We start from the raw sequence: 15,140 nt of genomic DNA on the forward strand, positions 1-15,140 counted from the left end.
TAAATATTTAGATAAATACTTGTGTACTTGAGAATTTTTCCAACACCAATCAAATCAAACGAGACCTAATGTCTGCTGGGAAATGATTGATGCGCTTTGTTAATCATAAAAAGGGCATCCATACATCCGAGTCCTTGCGAGAAGCGAAAAGGGAGACGTTAGAAGAAGAAGATGCCGTATCACGATGCAGGTGATTTATTGTCTGGTGACTTGAGTCACCATACACCGGTGCAATGATTGATTATGATGAAGGTGGTTACCCAACTCCTGCTGCATAGAATCCAGAAATTGAAAAATGTGATATACATAAATACATTCATGTTTATTAGGGAAAAGTAAAGATTTCAGAGAGAAAATCAATTAATTTAAAATACTGTTTTATTGAGCTAACACTTACATGTTAAAATAATATTACAACTATAGAAAACGTTTTGGATTTATTTAATATTTGAATGTTAACTTATCAACAATATTTTGAGTTTGTCCAAATTTTTGTAGACAAGGACTGGATTCAACTCCCCGGGGAGCTGTTTATATTAACATATTACAACAGAGATGAAGAACATTTAAGAGAAGGTGATATAGAAGTCCAGGCATCTACAGGGCTTATGACCTGTCAATGGCTGGTTTAAGTGGCCACTTTACATTTATATTTGAACATCTATATTTCTTTCAATTCTTTTATCTGTTGATGTTTGTGAAGTTAAAGAGCTGAAACCTTTATTTATGCGGGTGAGATTCATCTAATTGAATTATAACACCTACATACTAGGCAACGCCTGAAAATATTATTTTTTCAATTTCTATACTTCTTCATGGTCATAAGCCCTGTAGATGCCTGGACTTCTATATTACCTTCTCTTAAATGTTCTTCATCTCTGTTGTAATATGTTAATGTTAACTTATTGTTTGAATTATTTCTTTTAAGCGTTTAGGGGTGTTAAATATAAGTTTTTAATAATTTCTTGCGGTATTTTCCCCCATTCTTCACGTAGCACCTTCTTCTTTTTCAAATATTCACAAGTCTTCTTCATTTTTTAACACCTTTCAGATTTTTTCATATCAAGATGTTCCCACAAATGATCTATAAGATTTAAGTCTGGGCTTTGAGGTGGCTAATCAAATAATCGAAATCAAATAATAAAACAGTTACTAATATAATTTCAATTTTTTATTACTTTCGTTTTAAAACGTTCGCATTGATAAATGCGCGTGCCTTATCAGCACCTAATTCTGCAAAGCAATTGTAGCGTATCTTGACCATTTCAAATATATATTTAAAAACCATAAGAATGATATAATGTACTTTTCCAGGCTTTTGACCAATCGTTGGTTGGTTTCACTGAATATCATTTATTTTTTAAAGTAATTTTTCTTTACCTGAACAGTTTAACCGATTGACTTGCGGTTTTCAGCGAAATGTAGATCTTTACGCTGCGCGTTCTCGTAGATATTAAAACTTTCAATCGAATCAGTAAACAAAAGTGAGAAGCATAAACCTTATTTTCATCGACCTACCAGGGTTGCAAAATGGAAGGATGTTGTTTTTTGTGTTTATTTTTTAATGTTTACAAACAACATTCCTTATAATTTCTTCCCATTTATTTCGTTTCACTGGATGTTCGGTGATAGTCAAATAATATTTTCTGACATTGAATACATTTTTGAAAATCATATTCATGAATAAAGTGCACCCCTGTTGGTGAGAAGAGCCGAGTTTGACATTTTTAATGAGATTCTATATTTGAAAATTAATTATTTTATGTTTTGGAACTCAAGCATAAACAAGTACTTAGGTACCTACTTATCAATTAAGTCTTTTTCCAAGCTAATAGCTGGCAAGCTAACGTTCGGGTAGGACAACGTCTGTCGGGTCCGCTAGTAAATTATAAATTATTTACTTTTTATCATTTTGAATACTCTAATTGAATACACTATTCGTTTACGTTATAATTTACCTGAAGTAAAAGTTAAAACACATATATGAATCTTTGATAAATTTTCTAATACGTTGGATCTAAACCTTGTGTATAAAGATCTGGATATACTGAAAATTTCATACCTCTCTTTGTTAAATACCACGATACGTTTAAGCTATTTAGTGATTAAACATGAGGAAATATAAAATCACTTTAAAATCTGTCTTCCTCACATATTCCGTTAAATTAACTTGAGTGTTCCTGCCATCTCTTTACATACGCCTACCTGTCACCTCTTTATATGCTTCTCATTTAAATGGTTCTACCTCTTACCTTCCACTCAATTTACATTAATGTCTCTCTACCTCTGCTTTTCACTGTGTGATCGTGTACCTGTCATATTTAAAGCGCCTACTTTATTACTGGCATTTTGTCCCAGGTATGCGATGATGAAATAGATACACAGCGTACATTTTGATATCATATTTAACTCTTTCTGCCCAGACATTTATTCAAATATACAAGTAATAAGAAATTTAAGATTTATTTAAAAAATCATTCCCTTCTATCTCCCGAGGTATATTATGCATACAGAGCCGTTCAAACATACCTCACTTTTTTATGTAAAGAAGGAGAAATTAAAAATATACAAATTCTTCAAAATAAGGCGATGAGGATTATACTGAAAAGAAATATCTATTCTAATGTAGAAAGAATGCACAAAGAAATTGGCTTGCTCACAGTAAAGCAACAAATAAAATATAATGTAGCAGTTTTTATTCATAAAATAATTAAGGGTATGAATAAAATAAAAACAATAATAAAATTTAACCAACAATGTCATACATATGAAACAAGGGGTAAAAAAAATAAGATTATCTATGAGGAGAAAAACAGAATCTCAAAACTCATTGTACAAGGAATTGAAGCTGTACAATGAGTTACCTGAAGAAATTAAGGAAATAAAAAAAATCAAAATATTTCAAAATTAATTTGAAAAAACTTGTTTTTGAGAAATTTTGATAAAAAAATTGTATTTTTAAAAGTTTATATTAGTTCTTAAGATGTTATGAACTAAATTATTATTAATTATTATAAAAATAAAACTTTGTTATTAGTGTTACAGAATTTTATTATTTTACAAGAACACTACTACTCCCATCGACGGGTGATATAAAACTAATTTAGTAAACACAGAATATTGTTCACAATGTCAAAGAATTTAAACAAAAAATAAAATTAAAAAATAATAAAATTGTGTAACACTAATAACAAAGTTTTATTTTCATAATAATTTATAATGAAGTGTTACGAAGTGAATGCCGATTCAATTAAGAAAAATAATTTATGAACTAACTTAATAAGGCATAAATAAATAAATAAAAATAAAATAAATAAATGACGGTATCACACGCTTTCTTAACACAAAAATTACCGATAACATTCTAATGCTACAATAACATTTTCCAACTCAAATGCCGTTCATATAAGTTTGACTCAAATGAAAAAATATATAAAACCCTCACTAAACATTGTCTAACGTCTCTAGATAGTAAAGTCTTCATAAACAAATTACAGGAATTTATTACAGATACTGTTTTTTGGGAAACATTGATTTTTCATTTGTTATTTTAGGTTTATTTTTGTATCTTGCATTAAAATATTTATACTGTGTATTTTTATTGCGTACGTGCTGTGGCGTAAAACTGATAAAATCATGTATATCCACGCACAGGCTATGCCTATGTGGGTTTTTGAAAATTATTATTTTATTATGTTTTATGTTATGTTTGCGTGCTATGTAATGTAAGAAAAATATTAAAATAAATATTTAAAAAATATTATTCACTCCCTTACTTACCGAAACTAAAAAAAACGTAGTTAAAAAAATAAATTATTGCCACAGAGAAAGAAAACGTTTTTGAAAAAAGACGATGGAAGTCTAGGCATTCACAAGGTTTATGATCTGTCATTCGCTCGTTTAAGTGGCCCTTTTACACGCTGTGTAACATTCACCATTCTCAGCGCCATTGGCGGCCTCCGCGGTGTAGTGGTCAAGACGTTTGACTCACCCACGGAAGGTTCCGGGTTCGATTCCCGGTGAGAACACAAAAATTTTATGTGATTTTTCTCAAGCCTGGGCTATTGTGATGTAATTCACCACTGTAATTGAGGCTTCTGGCATGTTGTGGTGCAAAATAAATAAATAAAAGTGGAAATAGAAAAGTGGACATGGAAAAGGTGAGGAAATATATATGTTCAAACATAGGCAGAATGGTGAATCTTCACAAGTGCTTTAAATGTCTACGCTTCCATATTCTCTTCTCAAAAATGTTTTCCCTCTCTGCTGCGATAAATTTCAACTTTAATAACTCTTGTAACTCTTAAGTCCACAAATATTTGGACATAGTCAATAAACTCTCGATTCAATTTTAAATTACTGGTGTACTTAAGCTAATATATATATAATTAAAAAAAATAAATGAACTTCAACCCAAAAAATAAGTAAAATAAACTCTGAAACATGTGTAAAAGTTTAAGAAATAAAATTACCTATACGGAAACTTTTTAAGTAACTCCTATAATTCATATAATATTAATAATAATAATTTCCTAATGGCGTATATGGCACTACATTGGTACATATTATTTATATTTTTTATTTCAAGAAGGTGATGAACAAGATGATCTGTCTAACGCTTTAGTTGCCCGTCCAGGGATAATAAAATATGCCAATGTAAAAACACGTTTTCAAATCATTATTTTATGTAAATCATGTCGGGAATCGAACCCGAGACCTTCTGCTTGGTAGGCAAATGCACCGATCATTGGACCGTGTGGCGGTCAACTCTAGTAAATACTGAGTTTTTGATACGCCCAGGAATTACTTCTTCTTCTTTTTCAGCCTTATTTTCTTCACTGATGGATAAAGGCCACACTTTTATTATCCATGACATATCAGCTTGGCTTGACAGCCTCCGTGGTGTAGTGGTCAAGACGCTTGACTCACGCACGGAAGGTTCCGGGTTCGATTCCCAGTGAGAACACAAAAAAATAAAATGTGATTTTTTTCAAGCCTGGGTGCTCTGTGATGTAATTCACCACTGAAATTAGGCCTCCTGGCCTGTTGTGGTGCAAAAAAAATGTAATGGCTACGTATCGAGGCATTGTAATCGATCCATATTTATTGTGGTTTTCCACCATTTCTTTTGTTTGCTCATGGTCTCCACTTTATTATATTCTACCTGCCGTCATTTTGCTTCGTCAAGTGTCCTGCCCATTGCCATTTCAATTTTGGTGCACGATCTATGATATCTACGCCTCCGGTTCGGCGCCTTATTGCTTAATTTCATGTTCTGTCTCTTAGACATAAACCGAGCATCTGTCTTACCACGGGTTGTTGCGTGCATTACAAGAATCACTGTCATTTTTTAATATTTTTTTTTTATATGGGAGTTGCTGTATTATTTACCTTGCTTATAATATACAAGGTTTATATTTCAAAAAGTGGATTTTTCTGCAACATCTTAAAATTTATCTAAACTATTGGGATCAGGAGGGATATATTAATCATTTTTTTCAAATTCAGGATTATCGATATTCGAGCGTTTACAGGGTACAAAATAAAAGTATAAATAAATTGCAGAATCATCTGCAGGCGATAACTAGTACTTAATTTAACTCGGAAGAGTCTTAAATACATAACATAAAGTAATATGCTAATTAAAAATACTTAACTTCAATATCAATACATAGATGGTGCTCCAACACGCTAGTGAATGGTTTCTCATTTAATAAGATATATACAAGAATCAAAATGTTACCTGTGTCGATATTCACTAATAAGCGGAATGGGGAATGTTGTAAAACGTAAAGTAGCCACTCAACCCAGCCAATGACAGGTCATAAGCCCTGTAAACGCTCGAATATCGATAATCCTGAATTTGAAAAAATTCTACCTCATCTCTGTAGGAATATTGATAAAAAAAATATAAAAAAAGGGATATATTAATGTGGGCTAATCAGGAACTTCTCAGCATTTGCTCATGTGGAGAGGAAACCACTTAAAACTCTTCAGGAGAAGCCGGCCTGTTGGCAGCAGTCAACGGACCTTCCGTTCCACTAGAGGAGTGTTCGGCATTTTGTTCCCCACTTTGGTTTATTTTACCAATTTCCTGCGCTATATTTATCATGTATGATACTACCTCTCGTGTGAGTTCTTTAAGAATCACTGTCTGACTCACGCTTGACTAATCAATTATGTCTGTGGGGGGACGAATAATACCGTTCTGTGTGACATAAAACCAGAGTCCTGGACGAGTGTTTTCGACTCGATGGATGCTCTCAGGTAAAAATTATGAAATCAGAAATCGAGTGCGAAAATTTCCGCCTCGTAGGATAGAAGTTGATACGTTCGCCTACCATACTTAAAGTACAGGGTTAGATTCCTGGGAGGGTCAACATTAAATATGTTTAATAAACTACAACAGAGATGGCGAATATTTTAGAGAAGGGAATATGGAAGTCAAGGAATTTACTGGGCTTATGATCTATCGTTGGCTGGTTTAAGTGGCCACTTTACAATTAACACATTGTGTAACATTCACCATTTGGCCTATGTTTGAACATCCATATTTCTTCAATTCTTCCATCTGTTGATTTTAGTGAAGTTAAAGAGCCAAAACATTTATTGTTGTGATTAATCAAACTATTTTACATACTAAGCAACGCCTGAAAAGTTTATTTTTATTTTTTATGGTTCTTATTAGACCAGTTGGTTTTATTTCAATATTTTGAGCTTGTCCAAATGCTTGTAGACAAAATACTGGATTTCACCCCCCAGAGAGTCATTAAGATTAACAAATTATAAAAGAGATGGAGAACATTTTATAAAAAGTAATATGAAAGTCTGGGCATTTACAGGAAGAAGTTGAAAAAAAAGAAAATCGTTTTGAAAATCGGAATGGAAGGTCTGCTGATGCCTGTCAAAAGTCCGGCTTCTCCTGAATAAATTTTGTGTGGTTTCCTCTTCTTAAAGCAAACACGGAGTTCCTTAACAAAACCACAGCCGATTATCCCACCAGATCCTCACACTATAGTAAAAGTAATTAGAAGGAACAGTTAGTATAAGCCTTGTACATAATAAGCAAGGCCAAAAATAAGCAACTCACATACAAAAATATAAAAAAAACTACTATATTTCACTGTTCCTGTATTTTAAAAAAAAAAATTTAATATGGGAGTTGCTTTATTATTTACCTTGCTTATAATATACAAGGTTTATATTTCAAAAACTGTTCCTGTATTGGCACTTGAAGCGAAAGACTGATCACCTTAACTTCTTATAACAGATTATCAATAAACGCTACATTTGGTAAGTCAATGGAGGGCTTACACCACAGGATCCAGATATAGGCTTGATGACGATGATATATCTTTGATGGGCGGACATAAGATTATAATTGCAAAAGTACAACTTTTCAGGAGAGCAAAAAAACGTTATTATGAACTCAAATATTTAGCTACAGAACTCATATTGCGCAAAATGGGTTATTATTTACAAATAATTTAATTTGTGTAACAATTTTTAAGTAACTTTTACAAATAACAGAAATATTCCAGATATACTACTGGAACTATTAAAGATGGGACAGAAATGAATCATATTTATTATGTATGCAGACAATTGGTAGAATTCCATATTTAATTTGGTAATGTGTCCAAAATAAAACAACTTTATTGGATTGTAATTCTACTTTATTTTTTATAAAATATACAAAGGGTACATTGTGAGTTTGTTTGAAAATGTCCTACTAAGACGAAATGCGTCACAATATGCCCTTTATAAATTTTATAAAAAATAAAGTAGAATTACAATCCAATTAACTTGTTTTATTTTGGATACATTACCAAAAGAAATGAATCAACTTATACTACAAGAAATAACTTATACTATTTGTACCACTCCATGAATGATATAAATGAGTCTACTTATATTACTGAGACCATCTTGTACTATTTGTTCCACTGAAAATATGACACATGTGTATACTTATTTTATTAAAACCAAAGTTTAATAAGCACAAAGTTGTTGAATTATGTTTCGAGTAGTCATAGAAATGTACTGTTAATCCATTGATGCAGGCATGAAGAAGGAACATTTTTGCATATAAATCACAAAATGAACAAAAATGCAGTTATACGAGCACTTTTAAGTTCGCCCATCAAAGATATATTACAAAATGTTTTTTATAATATCCTCAGAAATAACATAATTCAGGTTTGAAAGGGTTTATACGTTCCGTGTCTTTTTTGTATGTAAGATAAAACTTGTTTGTCCTCGTGAAAATTGCGTACAATTGTTGGACGCTTTCCTTATTTTTCTTATCTTTTAGCAAGACCTTATATAAATTTAAGTAAATAAGATTTTATTGTATGGAAATTATATAATATTAAACATGACATGTCTTCGTTTTCATATTATAGAAGTAAATTTAATTTTTTATTATAGTTTCATGTCCGCTCTCTAGGGAGCAACTAGTTGAGCACATGATGTTCACAAAGATTCTCCAGGCATCTTTGTCAGCTGTCAGCTCCTGTGCACTCTTCCAAGTTAGGTTCCCGTCCCGTAGTTCTGACATGAACTGCTGACTGCTGCTGAGAACCTGATGCCATGTAAAATAGGCAATCGTGATTTTGCCTCTCAGGAGGCATCTGTAGTAAATGGCCAAGCCAACCGTATTGCCTCCGCTTGATGACAGTTGTCATAGGAGTTTGCTGCGTCCGTTTTTTTATTACTTCATTCCGCACAAAGTCAAATCACCGCCCACCCAAGATATCTATTCTCAAAACTCAGTATTTTGCTGTTTTGGGCCCTATTGAGGTGCCACGATTTGCATCCATTTGGCGTTATATACGCGGCATTTGGTTTTCTTTGAGTAAATATTCAATCTGCAGACAGCTTTTATACTGTTGAATGTGGCGCTTGCTATTCCTAGCCGCACTTCTAGTTATTTTTGAGAGCTGTCATTTTCCTTAACATATGCTCTCAGGTATTTGAAACTCTCGAATCTTCCGACGACTTGGTTAGACAGAGTCAGGGAATTTCGGGCATTAAGGCATGAAGTGTAACAGAGTACATGGGTTTTCGCAATATTGATTTTTAAATCTATGCATGCGGAGTATACCTATTTAGGTTATCTACAGTGGCCTCCGAAGATCCGTGGCTGAATCGTCAATTATAACCGCATCATCGGCATACTCTAGGTCGCAGAGTTTTTGGGAGGAGGAGATGGGTATTCCTCAAAACAGTAGAATTAACTTCTTTCGGATGTAGTTCATGAGAATTATAAAAAAGAACGGTGCAAGGTCGCAACCTTGACGAACTCCGGTAGTGACCTCAAACCAATCTGGGACAACAAATAAATTTACATACTTCAAAATATCTAAACGACAATGGTTGACAATGGTTATAAGTAACACAACAAATTTAAATACAGGTTAAAGATTGTAGAAACAATAATAAAACATAATAAGTGCGTAGGTTTTCACGGTCACTGTTATCAATATGTATTTTTTTTGGGTGATCCCGTGTAACCGAAACACCCAAATAACAAAAAAAAGACGACGAGCTAAAATTCAACTCGTCATGGTTTTCGGCACTACACACTACAAATAATTGAATTGCGCCTCGTGCTGACTGCGACACGGCAATGATTACTACATATATCCTACCATGCAAGAGGTCTCGGGTTCGATTTCCGACATGGTTGATATGAAACATTATTTAAAAAGGTGTTTTTACACTAGAATATTTCATAGTGTCTGGACTGGTACCTAAAGCGTAAGACTTATCACCTTACCTTCATGTAACAAAATGATCAAGATACGCTGCGATTGGTGTACCAATGCATTGCCCTATGTACCATTAGGTACGGAAAGGGAATAATGATGATGATGGACACACATATTTTTTTCTACAAAACACAAAATTTACCCTAAAGATTGATCCGGCAATAGTAGCCGAAACGTCGGAATGAATCGGGGAATACACGGGATCACCCAAAAAAGTTATTTATCATTATTCCCTTTCCGCATCTAATGATGCATAGGGCACTGCATTGGTACACCAATCACAGCTTTTCTGGATCTTTTTTGTTACATGAAGGTAAGATATTCAGTCTTACCCTCCAGGTACCAGTCAAGGGACTACGAAATATTATATTATAAAAACACATTTTAAAATAAATATTCCATCTAAACCACGCCGGGAATCGATCCCAAGACCTTTTGCATGGCGGGCAAACGCATAATAATATTTTTATGATTTTCATACTTCTTCTTTTCCAAGGTAGTTAATTCAACAATGTTTTGAGTATGTCCAAATAGGTGCAGCAAATTCTTTTGTCAAATGTCCTCTGTTGCAACAAATTTGAATATGAATAACTCCCCAGGGAGGAAATCCAGCCAGTCTGCAAACATTTGGACATATTCAAAACATTGTTGCTTTAATTTTTACATATTATATCAAATTTCGGTAGTACTGAACATCCATGGTGTATTGTATAGCCAAATCCATACTAATCCCTATAGAAAATTGGTTTTTTCACTGTACAGTCCATTAAAATCTTTCGTAGCTTTTCCTTTGTTTGTCCTTAACAACAAGTTTTCATGTAAATCATTCGAATGTGCGAGTTAACACAAATGGATTGTTTAATTGTTTTAGCGCCGGTTACTAACACGCCAAAAAAGGCTAATTAAACATTTGAAAGCTCTGCAAAATGCAAACTTAGCAGTTCACTTTGGAGTCCTGGTCCCGACCCTGATGTATGGGAGCGAAGCATGGACTTTGAAAAACAGGGATGAAAGTAGGCTGAATGCTGTGGAAATGCAATTTCTCAGGCAAATGTGTGGTAAAATTATGCGCGATTGATGCACAAATGTTGAGATCCGTACATTATGTAAGACTGAGATAAGCATTATCGACAAAATCAAGGAAAAAGCTCTGCGTTGTTTGAACATGTAGAGCGAATGAACAACGAAAGAACGGCTAAAAATATTTACAATTCGAATGTTAATAGATACAGAAATAGAGGAAGACCGAGAAAGACATGGTATGACCAAATCCAAGAAATACTTGAAGATGGACATGTTGAAAGTCGAAATAATCGTTGCGCGCGCATGAATGTAGAGAAAGCGAGATTTGTATGCAAAGATAGAGTAACGGCGTGATGGTTTGTTTGTTTGTTGTTTGTTGAAAGCATATAGGACATGTTTCTGGAGCATATAGGCAGGCTCGACGGATGCACTCCCGGTTTTAACGGGCTTGTTTCCTTTGGATCTTGAGGTTCAGCGACGATCTGCGAATTTTCACCTAAAAAGAAGGCGTTCCTCTGTTATTGGTGGCGTCCGTCTACTTCCAACTGAAGGAATGTCTCAATTGAATATTAAAAAAAAGACTTTAAATGCTCTTCTTAATGCTTGGCAATCGCGATGGGAATCTTCCCCTTCAGGAAGGGTTACCATTCTTTTTTTTTCCTTCAACCCGTCAGCGTTTAGAATCTTTTTGGGTTATTCCCGATCACTGGACTACGCAGTTTTTATCAGGTCATGGTAAATTTAATCCAAATTTTTTTGTTTTTAATATTGTTGACTCCCCTTCGTGCTTCTGCGGATATCTTAACCAATCTTCTGAACACATCCTGTGGTCTTGTCCCTTTCCCCTTTTCTATGATTACCGGCTGGAGCTTCTCGCTACTATCCGTGGCCCTGTTATAAGCCCTGTCAGATATACAGATCTGGTGGCTTCCAAAAAGAATTTCAAGGAATTTAAAAAGTTTTGTAATCATTTTGGCGAATGGATCATGTCCAACCAATTAAATCTCAGTCAGTGAAGAATTCACTTCCCTCTCTTCTCAATCCAATGAAGTACTTATTAGGTACTTCTGGATTACCTACTTTCTTTCAGCACAAAGATGTTTAGGCTACCAGATTTCAGAGAGCTCCTTCGAGCAGCTTTTCTCGTTTGACAACGAGCAAATTTTCCGTGTATGTGGGCATCGCCAAGGAGACTTTGTCCTCAGATGCGGTGTGCGGTATGTGGTGGGCAAGTTGTTTGTTGAAAGCACTGCACTTAGTTTTATTTTTATTTTCATACATAAGATAAAATAGTTATAATTTTTAAACTGCAATTTTAAATTATTTGATTAACTAACCGTATAATCTGTCCCCCTTAGGTCAATATCTACGTTTGTAGAACGTTTGATTGCCTGTAATTGATTTACTTAATATGAAGTAGGGTTAAGCAATTTCTGCTGCAACTATCTATGTAGGTACCCCTAACCAGTGACCGTGCACCGACTGATTGATCAATATAATTATAATCCCCTAATTAGTGGCTACTCGTTGGTCGATTATCTATGGTCTATATACTAAAATAGTAATAGACAGGAGAATTATATCTGCGCTAAATAAAAATAAAACTGCTGTAAAAGCATATGGAAATGACAAAAGGAAGCCTAAATAAGACAGGGAGTCAGACAGGGATGCTCGCTGTCTCCAATACTCTTTAGTGGATACATACTTTTTGCAATAAATGAAGTCAGCGAAAAAATAAATTATTGAGATGGTGTTAAAATACACACAAAAAAGATATACATGATTAGGTTTGTCGATGATATCGTTCTGATTGCTAAAAGTGAAGAAACACTTACTGAAGCTCTGACATTCATAGATAATGTACTAAAAAATAAATATAATATGAAACTAAACAGGATCAGAATTAAAGTAATACAAAATAGAGCTATAAGAAACGTATTCGGCATACCAATGGAAACGCATGTCAAAGACATTTACAAACTTACTGACATTCTCCCATTTTTGGTCATACCGTATTTATATAGATTACAAAAACGGTGCTTCAAGGTGTAAATAAAGACTCTCTTACTAATATTGGCTATACCTTTAATCGTGATGTCCATCAGTATAATACGCGACAGAGTCAAAATATTCACGTACCTGGATTACGCACGACAAGGTATGGTCTAAGGTCTCTCTCTACCTTGCTTGAGTGAGTACAACAGGCTACTGGAGTCCTATAGAACGTCAAAAAATGATTGTATTCATTGAAAAAATTACTATTTGAGGAGGTACGTGGAAGGCGAACTTTGGTTTTGAGTTCTTCTTTTTCCTCGGATATTTCTTTCTTACCATATGTAAATGTTTAATATTAATTTTTATTATGAATTGTTTTACTTTTTTTGTATTATATACTTGCTTGCTATCTTTTTTCAGTTATAAAACTGTATAATATGTACGTAAGTACATATTATTACTTGTTACTTTATTATTATTATTATCATACCTTTATGTAAATATTGTTCTGTCCCAAAATGAATTTGTTGCCTACTCCTGGGAGTACAAAAATTTTTTTTTTTTGTATGATTTAATAAATAAAAAAGTTATGAATGTGGCCCATAATGAGCAAAAAATAGATTGAAAGCAAATTGATCTTTACCTTTAAACTTTGACTATGAATATACTACTTTTTGCCTTTGAAAATTTGCTCTGAGGCATCGTCAGGGCGGAGATCTTTTACTTGCAATAGTGTCCGGGGAATTTTCCTCTATTCCTTACTTAAACTTTCCTTTATTGAAGCTACTAAAGAAAAGCCTTGGGGTAATTTACATATTTATAATAATGTTATTCATTGTTGTATAAGCAACAAAATACCGAAGCCCAAGTTTGACTAAATAAGATCATTTTTTTTGTTTTATTTTTGTGTATTGAGAACTTCTATCGAAACATGATCCAATCTGCTGAAAACAAGATACTAACTTATTTACAAATAACAGTAAAATGACAGAAACAAAATGAAAATGAATAACAATAACAATAACAATGTACACAAACATACAAATAATGCATGTGTCGCCGCCAGATAGTTTAATCAGCCAATCCACTGAGCGGTTAGGCTGTTCATTAAATGCATCTGAATGCCGGCATGCATCTGAATAGCTACGCCGTTCGTTGAAAAAACGTTTAACAAAAGGGTTGAACGTCGCTTCATCATCATCATCGTTCCCTTTCTGCACCTAATGGTGCATGGGGCACTGCATTGGTACACCAATCGCAGCATATCTTGATATTTTTTGTTACATGAAGGTAAGATGATCAGTCTTACGCTTCAGGTACCAATCCAGGGACTATGAAATATTCTAGTGTGAAAACACCCATTTAAATAAATATTTCACATCAACCATGTCGGGAATCGAACCCGAGACCTCTTGCATGGCAGGCTAACGCGCTGACCATTACACCACGAACGTCGCTTAGCCTCTTTAATTTGAATACAATATTAATGATTGTTTTATTTATGAATTTATTTTGTCATGTGAAGTTAGATTTGGTTAAAATAGGTTGGGTTAAGTTAGTAAATAATTATCGTTTTTTTCAATTACCTTAATCCAAAATTTAATTGAATAATTAATACTTAACTTAACATAAATTAAAAAAGAAAAAAAATATTTTTAAACTTAACCCAACCTATACTAACCTAACCCAGTGGCTTTTGATTCAGCCGTTCCCAAAGGGCTAGCTTGTAACCAGCCAACACGTTGAACGATGAGTTATCTAAATTCATTTAACGAACGGCCTAGCCATTTGGTTGAATGTTTACATTTAATGAGTAACATTTTGCGAGTGACACAGTTTTAAACAGTGTATTTGTTGCACAAAAATCCTTAGTTAAAATAATACTAAGAGTCCCGATACAGACATCTACCGAAGAAATATTCCACAAATCACAACTTATGACACCAAAGCAATTATACGCTAAAACAATACTCGCTTACAGATTCAAAAAGTACTCTCACCCAAATGAAAGACATAACCCCAGCAATACAACACAAACAAATACACAATACAATCACTAGATCCTCAACACAAAGACAACCTAAACAAATACAAACTAATACCACTTTCGGACAAAGGGATTTTAGAATTATTCAATCAAAATCTATAACCTTCTACTGTCCATTAAAACAATTAGAAATGAGAAAATGATCAAAAAGGCCATAAAAAAGTGGATAGTGAAGCTGGGTAGAAGTAAAATGAATTGTCTCATTCGCCCAAACCAATATTGAATCTCCTGTTCCATAAACGTATAGGTTATGTTTTGTTTTTGTTCTTTTATTGTGCGTTTATAATTAAAAAAATACGAGT

General features: G+C 33.6%; 2 protein-coding genes across 2 annotated transcripts in view; one reads left to right on the forward strand and one right to left on the reverse strand.

Annotated features, from left to right (window-relative positions):
• Positions 1 to 2,284, reverse strand: part of LOC148275932 (ethanolaminephosphotransferase 1) — a 45,280-nt gene extending 42,996 nt beyond the window's left edge. The window contains exon 1 of the mRNA XM_088235008.1: positions 2,253 to 2,284. The gene's annotated coding sequence lies outside the window, so the exon portion shown is untranslated. The remainder of the gene's footprint in view (positions 1 to 2,252) is intronic.
• Positions 1 to 15,140, forward strand: part of LOC148275933 (alpha-aminoadipic semialdehyde synthase, mitochondrial-like) — a 49,499-nt gene that overhangs the window by 2,251 nt on the left and 32,108 nt on the right. The gene's annotated exons all lie outside the window — the stretch shown is intronic.

The sequence above is a fragment of the Micrasema longulum genome, unplaced genomic scaffold (assembly GCF_059751315.1).
Source record: "Micrasema longulum isolate JH-2025_06_02 unplaced genomic scaffold, ASM5975131v1 h1tg001317l, whole genome shotgun sequence".
Taxonomy (NCBI): domain Eukaryota; kingdom Metazoa; phylum Arthropoda; class Insecta; order Trichoptera; family Brachycentridae; genus Micrasema; species Micrasema longulum.